Source organism: Chiloscyllium punctatum, chromosome 25, assembly GCF_047496795.1.
Source record: "Chiloscyllium punctatum isolate Juve2018m chromosome 25, sChiPun1.3, whole genome shotgun sequence".
Classification (NCBI taxonomy): domain Eukaryota; kingdom Metazoa; phylum Chordata; class Chondrichthyes; order Orectolobiformes; family Hemiscylliidae; genus Chiloscyllium; species Chiloscyllium punctatum.
The window spans coordinates 88065498-88083361 of NC_092763.1; the positions used below are offsets into that span (position 1 = coordinate 88065498).

Consider the following 17864-nt stretch of genomic DNA (forward strand, 5'->3'; position numbering starts at 1 on the left):
AGAGTGAGACAGCGAGAGAGCTGGTCGGGCCCGAAAATTACTGAACTCAATATTGAGTCCACAAGGCTGCAGGGTCCCAAAAGGAAAATGAGGAGCTGTTCTTTCAGCTTGTGCTGAGCTTCACTGGAGCACTGCAGCAAACCCGAGACAGAGACGTTGACCAGGGAACACGGTGGTGTGTTAAAGTGGCAGGCAACTGTAAGCTCAGAGTCTTTTTTGTGGGCAGAACTTAAGTTCAAAGCAGTCGTCCAGTTTGCATTTTATTTCCCCAATGTAGAGGAGACCACATTGTGAGCAGCAAATTCAATAACTAAATTGAATAAAGAGCAGATAAATTACTGCTTCAACTTGGAAAGAGAGTGTCCAAATCCTTAGATGGTAAGGAGGGAGGAGGTAAATAAACAGGTGTCACACATGCTGCATTGGGGAAATGCATTGAGTATGGGGAGGGGGTTGTTGGGACTGGAGGAGGAGTGGACCACGATGTCCTGGAGTGAACGGTCCCTTTGGAAGACTGACAAAGGAGGGGAGGAGAACATGTATCTGGTGGTGGCATCCCCACTGGAGGTGGCAGAAATGGTGACTTATGATCTTTTGGAAGTAGATATGGTGGGTTAGAAAGTGAGGACTAGGGGCACCCTATTGGTGTTGTGGGAGGTTTCCATTTTAAATGCTTGTTTTCATTGTTTGATTGTAAATTATAACAATGGCAAGAACAAGGGCTCATGATAGTCATGTCTTCAAATAAACTGAAATTTGCCCTGACATCTCTTGGCCCCGTGAGAATTCAATTCTCTCTCCCTGATCCAACAAACAAGATCTTCAATGAAAGGGCCATGATTGTGACCAGTTTAAATTCAAGGTGTGGAATCATCCCAGCTCCTGAATACATGGGTAATGCTGAGAAAGTTGGAAAAATACAATGAGAATGAATCATGGCATTCTCAGTATTGAGCAAAATGAGTCTGATTTTCCACTTAAGGTTTTAGCAGCTTGATGAAAATCTCACCAGTAAGGGGTGTGCGGTCTTTTGCATGCATTAACACCTCAATACTTATTAATTTGCATCATTTACAGATCACTGAATTGTTACCATGCAGAAGGGGCCATACAGCCCATTGTGATTGCATTAGCTCTTCAATCAAGCATCTCAAGCCAATTTCCTGCTGTTATCCTATCCCCCTGCAGGCTATTTCAATACAAATATTCAATCAACATCTACTCAAATACTGCAATTGAAACCTGTCTCTACCAAAATTTCCGGGCAGTACATTCCAGACTGTAACTATTCCTGGAGTATGAGGTTTTTCTCACATCACCCTTGCTTCATTTATACATCATTCTAAATCTGTGTCCCCCAATTTTGTACCTTTTGCTAATGGAAACAACTTCTCCCTATCCAGTACAATTTTCCCAGTATCAGTAAGAAATTGAACGGTGCTAATTCCTGACTTTAAGGAGAGAGGGTAACCTGGTACTGCAGATTGCCTATATCTTCTCTGGTCAAATATTCTCTGGCCAACATTCCCCAACATCTCAGGGCACATTACATGCCAACAACCACTTCCTATTCATCTCTGGAGGTCAGTATAGGCGAAACACCAGCCCAATCACATCTTTGTGACACATCTTGGACTGTCTTATCATTTACAGATAGTTCAGTAGTTCAACACTGCACTCTGAAACTCATGATGCTTTACACTGCAATGCTTCTGTCATACCTATTGTATACAGGTAGAGGCACCAGCTCACACATCAAATCAAGCCACCCAGCATGAGTACTGTGTAATGAGAAAGGAATAATTGGCAGTCTGGTTGTGTGAAACCCTTTGGGAATGAGCAACCATAATATGTTAGAATTCCTCATCAACAGAGTTGACATTGTTGATTCTGACATGAGGATCCTGAACCTAAATAAAAGGAAACTAAGATGATATGAGTTGGACTGACTTGGCTATGATAGATTGCAAGGAGAAAGTGAGGACTGCAGATGCTGGAGATCAGAGCTGAAAATGTGTTGTTGGAAAAACACAGCAGGCCAGGCAGCATCCAAGGGCTTATGCCCGAAACGTGGATTCTCCTGCTCCTTGGATGCTGCCTGACCTGCTCCGCTTTTCCAGCAACACATTTTCAGCTCTGATAGATTGCGGAATGTTATTGACAGGGATGATAGTGGAAAGGTAAATGCCAAACATACAAAGAGCACATGGGTGAACTGCAACAATTGTTCATTCCCATCTTGCACAAAAACAAATCAGTAAAGTCTACTTTTTGTCATTTACATAAATGATTTGGATGCGAGCATAAGAGGTACAGTTAGTAAGTTTGCAGATGACACCAAAATTGGAGATGTAGTAGACAGTGAAAAGGGTTACCTCAGATTACAACAGGATCTTGATCAGATGGGCCAATGGGCTGAGAAGTGGCAGATAGAATTTAATTCAGATAAATGCGAGGTGCTGCATTTTGGGAAAGCAAATCTTAGCAGGACATATACACTTAATGGTAAGGTCCTAGGGAGTGTTGCTGAACAAAGAGACCTTCGAGTGCAGGTTCATAGCTCCTTGAAAGTGGAGTCGCAGGTAGATAGGATAGTGAAGAAGGCATTTGGTATGCTTTCATTTATTGGTCAGAGTATTGAGTACAGGAGTTGGGAGGTCATGTTGTATCTGTACAGGACATTGGTTAGGCCACTGTTGGAATATTGCGTGCAATTCTGGTTTCCTTCCTTTGGAAAGATGTTGTGAAACTTGAAAGGGTTCAGGAAATATTTACAAGAATGTTGCCAGAGTTGGATGATTTGAGCTATAGGGAGAAGCTGAATAGGCTGGGGCTGTTTTCCCTGGAGCGTCGGAGGCTGAGGGGTGACCTTCGAGAGGTTTACAAAATTGTGAGGGGCTTGGATAGGGTAAATAGGCAAAGTCTTTTCCCTGGGGTTGGGAAGTCCAGAACTAGAGGGCATAGGTTTAGGGTGAGAGGGGAAAGATATAAAAGAGACCTAAGGTGCAATGTTTTCACGCAGAGGGTGGTACGTGTATGGAATGAGCTGCCAGAGGATGTGGTGGAGGCTGGTACAATTGCAACATTTAAGGGGCATTTGGATGGGTATATGAATAGGAAGGGTTTGGAGGGATATGGGCTGGGTGCTGGCAGGTGGGACTAGATTGAGTTGGGATATCTGGTCAGCATAGACGGGTTGGACCAAAGGGTCTGTTTCCATGCTGTACATCTCTATGACTCTATGACTCTAAGATGCCCAAACCATGGCTTACAGACAGTATTATATCCAAGGAAGAGGCATAAAAGTTGGCCAGGAAGAAAAATAAACAATAGACCTGAGGAGTGGGAGCAGGTTAGAATTCAGCAAAGGAGGTCAAAGGCATTATTGGTTAAAAAAAAGTACAAAACTAAGCTTATGAGAAATAAAAGAACTGACTGTAAATGTTCCTGTAGGGGTGTGAAAAAAAAATCAGTGAGAACAAATGGCGGTCCCTTCCAGTCAGAAACATGGCAATTTATGATGGAGAACAAAGAAATGGCTGACCGACTAAATACATACATTGTTTCTGCGTTCACAAAAGGAGTACAGAAAAAACATCCCAAAAGTATTGGAAAACACAGTTTAATAAGAGGGAGGAACTGAAGGGAGTTAGTGTTCGCATGGAAATAATGTTGGCAAAGTTGATGGGGTTGAAAGCTGATAAATCCCCAGGACCTGATAATCTACATCCCAGAATATTTAAGGAAGTGGTCCACGAAATAGTGGATGCATTGGTGGTCATCTTCCAAGATTCTCTCGAATCTGGAACAGTTCCTATAGATTGGAGGATAGTTCGTGTAACCCCACTGTGTTAAAAAAATAGAGAGAAGACTGGGAATTAAAGACCAGTCAGTCTGATGCCAGAGGAAGTGGTGGAGGCTGGTACAATTGCAACATTTAAAAGGCATCTGGATGGGCATATGAATAGGAAGGGTTTGGAGGGATATGGGCCGGGTGCTGGCAAGTGGGACTAGATTAGGTTGGGATATCTGGTCGGCATGGACGGGTTAGATCGAAGGGTCTATTTCCGTGCTGTAAATCTCTATGACTCGAAGTGATCAAAAGTGTCAGACAGTGCAAGTGTCAACAGCTGAATAACAAGCAAAGAGATGATCTATAATCCAATTAATTGGGGCAGAGATAGAATTACAAAAAATTAAAAATAAGGTGAAGCAGGAGGCAAACCAAATGACTGGAACAACGTGATTGGTTGGACTCTCAGCATGAGATTCTTATATCTAAGTAACAAGTAATCCAAAACTGTACAAACTAATTAAGATAGATTAATCATAAGTAATCAAGATGATGGTGTCAAAACGGACAGTAAGGAAGATTTTATAAATACAGAACAGTATGGTAGGGTCACATGTAATGCAACTTGAACCCAAGGTTACGGCTGAAGTCATCTTCATGAGTATGGAACTTGGCTATCAGTTTCTGCTTGGCCATTCTGCTTTGTATATCTCGAAAGCCACCTTGGAGGATGTTTACCTGAAGATCAGAGATTGAATGTCCTTAATCACTGAAGTGTTTCGACTGGGAGGGAACATTCCCATCTGGCAATCGTTGTGCAGTGTCCATTCATCCATTGTCGTGGTATCTGCATGATCTCGTTAATGTACAATACCTTGGGGCATCCTTGCCTGCTGCATATGAGGTAGGCAACATTGGCCAAGTCACAAAAGTGCCAACTGTGTTTGTGTTGGGTGGTGTTCCCATTTACGATGGTAGTATCCATGTCAATGATCTGACATGTCAGATCAGAGGTTGCCATGGCAGGGTTGTGTGGTGTTGTGGTCAATGTTGTCCTGAAGGCTGTGTAGTTTGTTGTGAAAAATGTTCTGTTTAAGGTTTGGCAGTTATTTGAAGGCGAGAAGTGGAGACATAGGGATGATCTTGGAGAAGAGATGTTTCTCGTCATTGATGACATGTTGAAGGCTGTGAAGAACATGGCATTGTTTCTCTGCTCCGGGAAAGTACTGGACCGTGAAGGGTACTCAATCGGTCGTGTCCTGTGTGTTTGTCTTGAGGAGGTCATTGTGGCTCATATCCATTCTTATGAGAGTGTCCTTTAAACTCTTTAGGTCTCTGTCACGTTCCTCCTCATCTGAGCAGATCCTGTGTATGCACATGGCTTGTCCATAGGGGATGACTTCTTTAACATGTCTATGGTGGAAGCTAGAGAAGTGCTGCATTGGGAGGTTATCCGTAGGCTTGTGGTAGAGTGAGGTGCTGGGGTGTCAGTTCTTGAAGAAGATGCATGTGTCTAAGAATGAGACTGATTCTGAAGAGTAGTCCATGGCAAGTCTGATGGTGGGATGAAACTTGCTGATGTTGTGTAATCATTTAATTGATTCCTTGCCATGAGTCCAAAAGGAAGAAAAATGTCAATGTAACTGGTGTATAGCATTGGTCGGAGGTCCTGTGCAACAAAGAAGAGCTGCGTGAACTTGTGCATGAAATTGTTTGTGTATTGGGGTGCACATTTGGTCCCAAATGACTGCTCCGTGTGTCTGGAGGAAGAACTGGTTGTCAAAGGTGAAAATATTGTGGTCGAGGATGAAGCTGATGAGTTGTAGGATAGTGTTTGAAAATTGGCAGTTGTTGGTATTGAGTAAATGAATATAATTTAATTTATTGTCACATGTACCGAGGCACAGTGAAAAGCTTTGTCTTGCGAGCGATACAGGCAGATCACAGAGTTAAATAGCATAGATAAGTAAATACAGTAGCGCCTCGACATACGAACGACCCCGTTCACGAACAAATCGGTTTACGTACAGCATTGTACATAAAATTTTGCTTCAACATCCGTACAAAATTCAAGGTACAAACGAAGGTATGAGCAGTTCATCTTTGGAGCGTGTGCAGTTTGTCTTTGGCGTGTGCGCTGTGAACACTATCCGAACAATGAGAAAATTTGATTCGGTTCGCGAACCGGGTCCTGGAACGGATTAAGTTCATAAGTTGAAGCACTACTGTAATAGGTAAACAGCAGCAAAAGCACAAACACAGATACAGGCGAATGTTAAGAGTTTGAGAGTCCATTCAGTATTCTAACAACAGTAGGGTAGAAACTGTTTCAAAACCGGCTGGTGTGCATGTTCAGGCTTCTGTACCTTCTCCCCTGATGGTAGAAGTTGTAGAAAAACATTGCCAGGGTGGAATGGATCTTTGGGAATGCTGGCGGCCTTTCCTTGACAGTGGGCCTGATAGATGAATTCTATAGATGGGAGGTTGGCCTTTGTGATTGTCTAGGCTGAGTTCACCACTCTCTGTAACCATCTCCGATCTTGAATGGTACAGTTGCCAGACCAGGTGGTGATACATTTGACCAACTATGGTGGTGTCATCAGGGAACTTGTAAATGGCATTAGTCTGGTATTTGGTGACGCAGTCATGGGTATACAGTGAGTAAGGTAGGGGGCTGAGTACACATACGGGGTGGGGGGGGGGTCCAATGTTGAGTGTAAGTGAGGATGAATAATTGTCCCCAGTCTTCACTGATTGTGGTCTGTGGGTCAGGAAACGGAGTATCCAGTTGCAGAAAGTGGGGCTTAGTCCGAGATCACTAAGTTTAGCAATCAGTCAGTCTTGAGGGGATAATAGTGTTGAAGGCTGAACTGCAGTCAATAAGCAGGATTCTTACGTAGCTGTTCTTGGTATTAGGATGTTCTAGGGAGGAGTGAACAGCAAGTGATATGGCATCTGACATGGATCTGTTGGTCCAATAGGCAAATTGGAGTGGGTCAAGAGTATTGGGGAGGCTGGAGTTGGTTAATGCCATGACCAGCCTTTCAAAGCACTTCATGACCACCGTAGTTAGGGCCACTGGGTGGTAGTCATTGAGACATGCTGCGTGAGCCTTCTTAGGCACAGGGATGATGTTGGCCTCTTGGAACATGCAGGGACAGTGGCCTGCTGCAGGGAGGGGTTGAAGATATCAGAGAAAACCTCTGTCAGTTAATCTGCACTCAGCGTATGGCTTGGTACTCTGTCTGGTCCCATCGCTTTCCTTGGATTCACACAAAGTAAAACTGATCTGACCTCTGATGCAGTGACTGTTGGGATAGGTTCGTCAGGAGTTGTCAGAATAGGTGTTACCTCTCTGCCAAAATTCTGCTCACAGCGAGCATAAAAGGTATTGAGATGATCTGGGAGGGATGTGTCCTCATCTACTATCTTGCACTATCTCTTTTTAGAACCTGTGATGTCCTTCAGTCCTTGCCATAGTGGCTGGTGTCTGTCTGGTCTCTAGTTTGAATCAGTATCGGTCGTTAGCTGTCTTTATGGCTCTGTGAAGGTCATACTTGGATTCCTTATGTTTGAGTTGGTCTTTTGATCCGAAGGCCTCACGCCTGGTTTTAGCAGTTTCTGTATGTCCAGATTCATCCAGGGATTCCTGTTGGGGAACACTCGGATTGACTTCCTCGGTATGCAGTCCCCCACACACTTGCTGATCAAGTCTGTGACGGTGGTGTACTCATCCAAAGTACCTGTGGCTTGTTTGAACACAGCCCAATCAGCTGATTCCAGACAGCACCGGAGTTGATCCTGTGCCTCCTCCGACCAGCACTGGACCTTTATCCGCGAGGGGGTCTCCCGCTTGAGCCTGTAAGCTGGGAGAGAAACAGGGCATTGTAGTCAGAGTTCCTGAAATGAAGGCAGGGGATGGAGCGGTAGGCATCTTTCACAGTGGTGTAGCAGTGGTTTGGTGCAGCAGAGTACTGAGGCTGTTGCAGAGATACCATCAATGCTGGGGTGGGGGCACGGTGCAGGGATTCTGGTGGAGAGTGCTGAAATATCTATTGTGACAAGGAACGTACCTGGTTTGACTGGTCCATGGTTACTGAGTTTCTGTAAGAATTCTGTCGTGTTGCGACAGAAGCTGGGGGTTCCCCATACAATGAATTTCAAGATGCCCTCGACATAGTCAGAGAGGTTCTCACACAGGGTCCTATTGCATGATACGATTGGCTGTCCAGGCGTATTAGCTTTGAGTATCTTTGGAAGGCAGTAGAAATCTCCAGTGTGAGAAGTACATGGGAGAAGAGGGTATAGGATACTCAAGGTCTTGAGTAGTCAAAGGTCTTGATCAGAAGATATGTGTGTTCTTTGGTTGATCGGCAGGCAATTGTCTGTAATCCTCCAGGTTGATCAGTTGTTGGTATGCTTCTTTGCAGTAGCCCATTCTATATGACAATGGCTCTTCTTTTGTCTGCTGGTTTGATGACAATGTTGCAATTGGTTGGAGAGCATAGTTGGCATTGTGCTCAGGTGATGTTCAGTACTATCTTGTGAGCATAGCTGATGAATCTGGCAAGGATGCCCCAAGACATCATACATTGGCAAGACTATGCAGATGCTACAACAATGGATGAATAGACACTGCACAACAGGGACGGTATGGTGCCTCAGTGGTTAGCACTGCTGCCTCACAGCACCAGGGACTCAAGTTCAATTCCAGCCTCGGGCAACTGTCTGTGTGGAGTTTGCACATTCTGCGTGGGTTTCCTCCAAGTGCTCCGGTTTCCTCCCACAATCCAAGGTGAATTGGCTATGCTAAACTACCCATAGCGTTAGGTGCATTAGTCATGGGTAAATATGGGGAATGTGTCTGGGTGGGTCACTCTTCAGAGGGTTGATGTGGACTTGTTTGGCCAAAAGGCCTGTTTCCATACATTAGGGAATCTAATCTAAACAAATCACCAGACAGGAATGTTCCATCCCAGTCAGAGACCACTTCAGCAGTCAAGGACATTCAGCGTCCAATCTTTGGGTAAGCGTCCTCCAAGGCAGCCTTCGTGATACACAATGCTGAATCGCCGAGCAGAAACTGATAGCCAAGTTCCACAGCCATAAAGATGGCCTCAACTGTGAACTTGGGATCATGTTACACTACATGTAACCCCACCATATTGTTCTATATTTGCAACAACATCCTTCCTGTCCTATTTTGACACTATCACCTTGATCAGTTGTTATGATCTAACTTAATTAGTTTGCACACTTTTGAATTACTTGTTACTTTGATTAGACCCTGAGCATGCTACTTATACCTATCATGTTATTCCAGCCATTTGGTTTGTCTCCAGCATCACCTTACTTTTTGTAATTATCTCTCTGCCTCAAATAATTAGATTATTGGTCATTACTTCACTTACGATTTAGCTGTTGATCCTTTACACACACTGAAGAAGGGCTGATGCCCGAAACGTCGATTCTCCTGTTCCTTGGATGCTGCCTGACCTGCTGCGCTTTTCCACCAACACATTTTCAGCTCTGATCTCCAGCATCTGCAGTCCTCACTTTCTCCTTTACACACACTGTCTGACACTTGATCACCTGCAGAGACTCATTCAGCCTATTGGCACTCCACTCACACCATGTGGATAATCTATTAATCTCATTAATCTATCTCCTTATGTGCTTCTCTCTCACTTCACCTGATGAAAGTTTGTGATTTCAAATAAACCTATTGGACTATTACCTGGTGTTTTGTGACTTCTAACCTTAAAATAAGAATGCAGGTGCATTAGGCAGTAAAGCAGGCACAATAGTATATTTTTAAAACTGAAAAAAAACCTGCAGATGCTGTAAATTAGAAACAAAAACAAATTGCTGGAAAAACTCAACAGGTCTGGCAGCATCTGTGCAAAGAAAGTAGAGTAACAGTTCTTCAGAATATAAGGAAAATGGGAAGGGAACAAAGTGGAGCAGGTGGTAATTGGCCTTCATAGTCAGAGGATGAGTACAGGAGCAAGGACAACTTGCTGCAGTTATCCAGGACCTTGGTGAAAACACAGCTGGAGTATTGTATGTAGTTTTGGTTTCCTTATTTGAGGGAAGATATTCTAGATCTAGAGGGAGCAAGTTTGCTAGACTGATACCTGGGCTGGCATGACTAGCCATTTGGATACAGAATGGGCTCAAAAGTTAAACAATAGAGGGTGGTAGTGGAGGGTTGCTTTTCAGACTGGAGGCCTGTGACCAGTGGAGTGCCACAAGGATCAGTGCTGGGTCCACTACTTTCCATCATTTATATAAATGATTTGGATGCGAGCATAAGAGGGAGAGTTAGTAAGTTTGCAGATGACATCAAAATTGGAGGTGTAGTGGTCAGCAAAGAAGATTACCTCAGATTACAACGGGATCTTGTTCAGATGGGCCAATGGGCTGAGAACTGGCAGATGGAGTTTAATTTAGATAAGTGAGAGGTGCTGCATTTTGGGAAAGCAAATCTTAGCAGGACTTATACACTTAATTGTAAGGTCTGAGGGAGTGTTGCTGAACAAAGAGACCTTGGAGTGCAGGTTCATAGCTCCTTGAAAGTGGAGTCGCAGTTGGATAGGATAGTGAAGTAGGCGTTTGGTATGCTTTCCTTTATTGGTCAGTGTATTGAATACAGGAGTTGGGAGGTCATGTTGCGGCTGTACAGGACATTGGTTAGGCCACTGTTGGAATATTGTGTGCAATTCTGGTCTCCTTCCTTTGGAAAGATGTTGTGAAACTTGAAAGGGTTCAGAAAAGATTTACAAGGATGTTGCCAGGTTTGGAGGATTTGAGCTATAAGGGAGAAGTTGAATAGGCTGGGGCTGTTTTTCCCTGGAGTGTCAGAGGCTGAGGGGTGACCTTATCCTTATAGAGGTTTATAAAATCATGAGGGGCATGGATAGAATAAATAGACAAGGTCTTTTCCCTGGGGTGGGAGAGTCCAGAACTAGAGGGCATAGGTTTAGAGGGAGAGGGCAAAGATATAAAAGAGACCTAAGGGGCAACTTTTTCACACAGAGGGTGGTACGTATATGGAATGAGTGGCCAGAGGAAGTGGTTGAGGCTGGTACAATTGCAACATTTAAAAGGCATCTGGATGGGTATATGAAGGGGAAGGGTTTGGGGGGATATGAGCCGGGTGCTGGCAGGTGGGACTAGATTGGGTTGGGATATCTGGTTGGCATGGACGGGTTGGACTGAAGGGTCTGTTTCCGTGCTGTACATCTCTATGATGTAGGTATAATATTAATGTCATGCAGAGCAAAATGCCTGTCCTCTTGATTCATAACAAGCTGTCTGTGCTAAAAGGCAAGGCAAAATGAAGCCACTGTGTCTGAGTCCTAAATGAAGAAACAGTGCACTAAAAAGGTAAAGTTAAAAATCACAATACCAGGTTATAGTCCAACAGGTTTATTGGGAAGTACTGGCTTGTGGAGTGCTGCTCCTTTGACAGGTAGCTAGTGGGACGAGAACTTGGTGTTGTGTGATTTTTTTAAAAAAGCTTTGTCCACCCAGTCCAACAGCACCAGTATCCTGGGAGGTATGTTTGCTAGCACTCTTCGGGGGGGGGGGAGTTTAAACTAATTTGGCAGTGGGATGGGATCCGGACTTGTAGTCCAGCAAGTAGGTTAGCTGTTTTTCAGGATGCCCAAGAATGTAGGGAGGCTGTGGAGAAAGTAGCACTGACAGGGAATACTTGCAGACACAGAGATGGGCTCAAGAGTGTATACTTCAACGCAAGGAGTATCAGAAATAAGGTGGGTGAATTTAAGGCGTGGATCGGTACTTGGGACTACGATGTTGTGGCCATCATGGAAACATGGATAGAAGAAGGATAGGAATGGTTGTTGGAGGTTCCTGGTTACAGATGTTTCAGTAAGATTGGGGGGGTTGGTAAAAAAGGAGGGGATGTGGTGTTGCTAATTAGAAATGGTATAACGGCTGCAAAAAGGCAGTTCGAGGGGGATCTGCCTTTGGAGGTAGTATGGGCTGAAGTCAGAAATAGGAAAGGAGTAGTCACCTTGTTGGGTGTTTACTATAGGCCCCCCAATAGCAGCAGAGATGTGGAGAAACAGATTGGGAAACAGACTTTGGAAAGGTGCAAAAGCCACAGGGTAGTAGTCATGGGCGATTTCAACTTCCCAAATATTGATTGGAAGCTCTTTAGATCAAGTAGATTGGACGGGGGCGGTGTTTGTGCAGTGTGTCCAGAAAGCTTTTCCAACTCAGTATGTAGATTGTCCGACCAGAGGGGAGGCCATATTGGATTTGGTACTTGGTAATGAACCGGGACAAGTGATGGGCTTGTTAGTGGGTGAGCATTTTGGCGATGGTGACCACAATTCTGTGACTTTCACCTTGGTTATGGAGAGAGGTAGGTGCGTGCAACAGGGCAGGTTTACAATTGGGGGAAGGGTAAATACGATGCTGCAACACAGGATCTGAGGAGCATAAATTGGGAGCATGGGCTGTCAGGGAAGGATGTCATTGAAATGTGGAACTTTTTCAAGGAGCAGATACGACGTGTCCTTGATATGTATGTACCTGTCAGGCAGGAAAGAGATGGTCGTGTGAGGGAACCTTGATTGACGAGAGAGGTTGAATGCCTTGTAAGGAGGAAGAAGGAGGCTTACATAAGGTTGAGGAAACAAGGTTCAGACAGAGCGTTGGAAGGATACAGGATAGCCAGGAGGGAGCTGAAGAAAGGGATTAGGAGAGCTAAGAGAGGGAATGAAAAATCTTTGGAAGGTAGGATCAAGGATAACCCCAAGGCCTTTTATGCGTATGTGAGAAACATGAGAATGACGAGAACGAGGATAGGTCCAATCAAGGACAGCAGTGGGAGACTGTGTATTGAGTCAGAAGAGATAGGAGAGGTCTTGAATGAGTACTTTTCTTCAGTATTTACAAATGAGAGGGACCGTATTGTTGAAGAGGAGAGTATGAAATGGACTGTTAAGCTAGAGGAGATACTTGTTAGGAAGGAAGATGTGTTGGACATTTTGAACAACTTGAGAATAGACAAGTTCCCCGGGCCTGACGGGATATATCCTAGGATTATGTGGCAAGCAAGAGAGGAAATTGCAGAACCGTTGGCAATGATCTTTTCGTCTTCACTGTCAATGGGGGTGGTGCCAGGAGACTGGAGAGTAGCGAATGTTGTGCCCCTGTTCAAAAAAGGGAATAGGGATAACCCCGGGAATTACAGGCCAGTTAGTCTTACTTGGGTGGTAGGCAAAGTAATGGAAAGGGTACTGAGGGATAGGATTTATGAGTATCTGGAAAGACACTGCTTGATTAGGGACAGCCAGCACGGAATGTGAGGGGTAGGTCTTGCCTTACAAGTCTTATTGAATTCTTTGAGGAGGTGACCAAGCATGTGGATGAGGGTAGAGCAGTGGATGTAGTGTACATGGATTTTAGTAAGGCATTTGATAAGGTTCCCCATGGTAGGCTTATGCGGAAAGTCAGGAGGCATGGGATAGTGGGAAGTTTGACCAGTTGGATAGAGAACTGGCTAACCAGTCGGAGTCAGAGAGTGGCGGTAGATGGTAAATATTCAGCCTGGAACCCAGTTACAAGTGGAGTTCTGCAGGGATCAGTTCTGGGTCCTCTGCTGTTTGTAATTTTTATTAATGACTTGGAAGAGGGAGTTGAAGGGTGGGTCAGTAAATTTGCAGATGAAACGAAGATTGGTGGAGTTGTGGATAGTGAGGAGGGCTGTTGTCGGCTGCAAAGGGACTTAGATATGATGCAGAGCTGGGCTGAGGAGTGGCAGATGGAGTTCAACCTTGATGCTGCCTGAACTGCTGTGCTCTTCCAGCACCACTAATCCAGAATCTGGTTTCCAGCATCTGCAATCATTGTTTTTACCATGGAGTTCAACCCTGTCAAGTATGAGGTTGTCCATTTTGGAAGGACAAATAAGAATGCGGAATACAGGGTTAATGGTAGGGTAAGGTGGAGGAGCAGAGGGATCTTGGGGTCTATATTCATAGATCTTTGAAAGTTGACACTCAGGTGGATATAGCTTGTAAGAAGGCCTATGGTGTATTCGTGTTCATTAGCAGAGGGATTGAATTCAAGAGTGGTGAGGTGATGTTGCAGCTGTATAGGACCTTGGTAAGGCCACAGTTGGAGTACTGTGTGCAGTTCTGGTCGCCTCATTTTAGGAAAGATGTGGAAGCTTTGGAGAGGGTGCAGAGGAGATTTACCAGGATGTTGCCTGGAATGGAGAATAGGTCGTAAGAGGATAGGTTGAGAGTGCTAGGCCTTTTCTCATTGGAACGGCGAAGGATGAGGGGTGACTTGATAGAGGTTTATAAGATGATCAGGGGAATAGATAGAGTAGACAGTCAGAGACTTTTTCCCCGGGTACAAGAGAGTGTTACAAGGGGTCATAAATTTAAGGTGAAGGGTGGAAGGTATAGGGGGGATGTCAGGGGTAGGTTCTTTACCCAGAGAGTGGTGGAGGCATGGAATGCACTGCCTGTGGGAGTGGCAGAGTCAGAATCATTGGTGACCTTTAAGCGGCAATTGGATAGGTACATGGATAGGTGTTTAAGCTAGGACAAATGTTCAGCACAACATCGTGGGCCGAAGGGCCAGTTCTGTGCTGTATTGTTCTATGTTCTACGTTCTATGTTAGATCCCTTTTATATCTTTCCCCTCTCACTAAACCTATGCCCTCATCTGACAGCTGCTTACATGGGACTGCATGTGCTTGAACTAAATAGTCATGTCTGGAAGTGTAAGGGGAGCAGTCTTCAGTTCAAACAAAGGGAACTATGGTCAGTCAGGTGGCTTCTCTGTTCTCAGAGAAGAGATGAAGAAGTGTCCTGAATGAGAGAGTAGAAAATGCCGAGGGCACAAAGAGTTGGTGGTTTGCAGGACGTGAAGTAGGTGACAGCTATTGAGGGTAGTGTCCTAGGCCCAATCATCTTCATTAATGACGTTCCCACCATAAGGTCAGAAGTGGGGGATAAATCGATGGTCGCACAATGTTCAGCACTATTTGTGACTCTTTAGATCCTAAAACAGTCCATATTCAAATGCAACAAGATCTGGACAATATCCAGGCTTGGGCTGACAAGTGGTAAGTAATATTCATGCTACATAAATGCCAGGCTATGACCATCACCAATAAGACACACAATCTAATCACTGCCTATTGACATTCAATGGTGAATCCCCAACAATCAACATGGTTGGGATTACCATTGACCAGAAACTCAACTGGACTGACCACAAAACCTCGTGACAAGATCAGGTCACCTCCTGACTCCACAAAGCCTGTCCATCTACAAGGCACAAGTCAGGAATGTGATGGAATACTCCCCATTCGCCTGGATGGATGCAGCCCCACAACACTCAAGAAGCTTGACACCATCCAGGACAAAGCAGCCCACATGAATGGCATCACATCCACAAGTATCCACTCCCTCCACCACCGACACTCAGTAGCAGGAGTGTGTATCATCCACAAGATGCATTGCAGAAATTCAAAGATCCTCAGACAACACATTCCAAACCCACGACCACTTCCATCTAGAAAGAAAAGGGCACCACCTTTATGTAAACACTCACCATCCTGACTTGGAAATATATCACCATTCCTTCCTTGTTGGCGGGTCAAAATCCTGGAATTCTTTTCTAAAGGCATTGCAAATCTACCTACTGCACAGGGACTGCGTCAGTTCAAGGATGCTTCTCACCACCACCTTCTCAAGGGCAGGACAAGTAAATAAATGTTGACCAGCCAGCGATAATTCTGTCCCACGAATGATTAAAAACAAACTGAGAACAGAACTTAGCTATTTGAGGCTGCTCCACCATTTGCTTTTGTTTTTAATTCAGTCACAGGATGCTGGCTAGGCTGTATTTATTACCCATCCCTAGTTGCCCAAAGGGCAGTTAACAGTCAAGGTTCTAGATTAGAGTGGTGCTGGAAAAGCACAGCAGTTCAGGCATCATCCGAGGAGCAGGAAAATCAATGTTTCGGGCAAAAGCTCTTCATCAGCTCTATTCCTGATGAAGGGCTTTTGCCCGAAATGTCAAATTTTCCTGCTCCTTGGATGCTGCCTGACCTGCTGTGCTTTTCCAGCACCACTCTAATCTAGAATCTGGTTTCCAGCATTTGCAGTCCTTGCTTTTAGCAAAGTTAACAGTCAACTCCAGAGCCACAGCAATGTGGTTATGTGGAGGCCAGACCAAGTAAGGATGGCAATTTTCTTCCCTAAATGACTTTAAAGAACCAGATGGGGCTTTCCTGACAATTGTCAAATTGTTTCATGGTAGTCATTGGATTCTTAGTTCCAAATTTAAAAAGTATGAATTCAAATTCAACCATCTGTTGTTGCTGGATTCAAAACCAGGTTCCCAGGACACGACCTTGGTCTCTGGGATTCTAGACGAGCAACAATACCATGAGCCTCTGCCTCCCTCTTTGTCTGCTCCACTTATCGAATTGCAGCAAACATTCCTATTGTCTCATACACTTATTGGAATATTGCTATTTTACTAATTGTGGTCATATGATTTTTTTCCAACAGCTTTTTGTAGCAACTTCCAATATATCTCAACCAGTCTTGAACATCCTGTTAAAGAATCAAAGTAAGCTGATCGAATTTCTCAGCAAGTTTCAGTGTGATCGGACAGATGATAAACAATTCTCTGATGAAAAGAATTATTTGATCAAGCAGATACGAGATTTAAAAAGACCTGCTGTGGTAGCTGCTTAAGTTGGCTTTCCACTTTAAGTGCACTGGAGAAATGAAGGTGTGGGGCAATGTCATTCACACAAGGAATGAAGCCATGCAACTGTTAACTCCAGATAAAGGCTTCTGTTAATGATCAGAACTGCTGATTCTTGTAAAGTATGAATTTGCTTTTCCACTGTTGGTTTTTACATGGCAACAAAATCTGCAGATGTGTGCACATCTGTATTGATTTCTTTTTTAAATTAAGTAGCTTAAATAACTGATTGGTAGCTCACAATCTATCATTGAAACTTACATCCCTAGCTCGGTTAGGAAGGATAGAATACAGACATTTTGAAATGCTGGAGTTGCTTGCATCTCCCACACTAATAACTGTCAAATTAAAATCAATAACCTACCACTGATGAGAATGCAACACAGTTTTAATCACATGCACTAAAAGTGCCTTTTGATGAACATACTTCAGGTATATATATTTACAAACATTTAACACTGATCAATATGCAAGGAAGCAAAAGAGTTAAGGATAAAAAAGTTGCAGTCTGTCTGGTAAAGTTATGCAAATGAAAAGTAAACATAGACAGGATTGTAGTTCATGTTGATGTTACCATTGGACAAGTCAGATCCTAAACTGAACTCTGACCTGGTGGATCTTTTTGGGTTTTAATGAGGTGGTCTGGCACTGAAGCACAAGCATGTAATGTTGCAGATTTTTAGGCAAAAAAGACATAAACCAAATTATTCATATTTAACACAGTAAATTATAATCCCAATCCCAACAGCACCCCTTCACAGCACTCAAACACCAAAGAGAATTCCCTTCTAGGTCACATCTGTAGGGTTTAACTTTATTGATGCTTCAATCTCCACTCTTGAGAATTAGATAGCCTTTTCCTTGAGTCCTCGTAGATTTGAACTTTGTCTTTCTCAGCTTCAAGTAACACTCTCACGTTTTAACCCAATACTTCTGTTCTGGAATTTTTAAAACAAGTTCTTTGGACTGAAGTAACCTACTTCTTTAGGAGCAACTGTTTTATACAAACAACTTCCATCATGATTTCTCCAAAAACACTTTTAAAACTCTGGGTGTTGCCCTAAACTGAATCAAAATTCTGGGTTCTTCCAGCTAAAGCCAAATGTACAAACGTTTACTCAGTTCATTTGTGAAGCTCACCAGATTAATACAAGCTATATTACTCTACAGTTGGAAATCAAATCCCCCATTTCTGGAACCTTCACAGGAGTTAAAGGTTTTAAAAAGTACACAGAATGCCTCAACTGACCCAACTTTCAAACACAGATCAACTTTCAGTACTTAACAAGAATTCCTA

General features: G+C 43.8%; 1 pseudogene; it reads left to right on the plus strand.

Annotated features, from left to right (window-relative positions):
- The window catches only part of LOC140495680 (calcium-binding protein 39-like), a 93247-nt pseudogene extending 76693 nt beyond the window's left edge, over nt 1-16554 (plus strand).
- The last annotated feature ends 1310 nt before the right edge of the window (nt 16555-17864 follow it).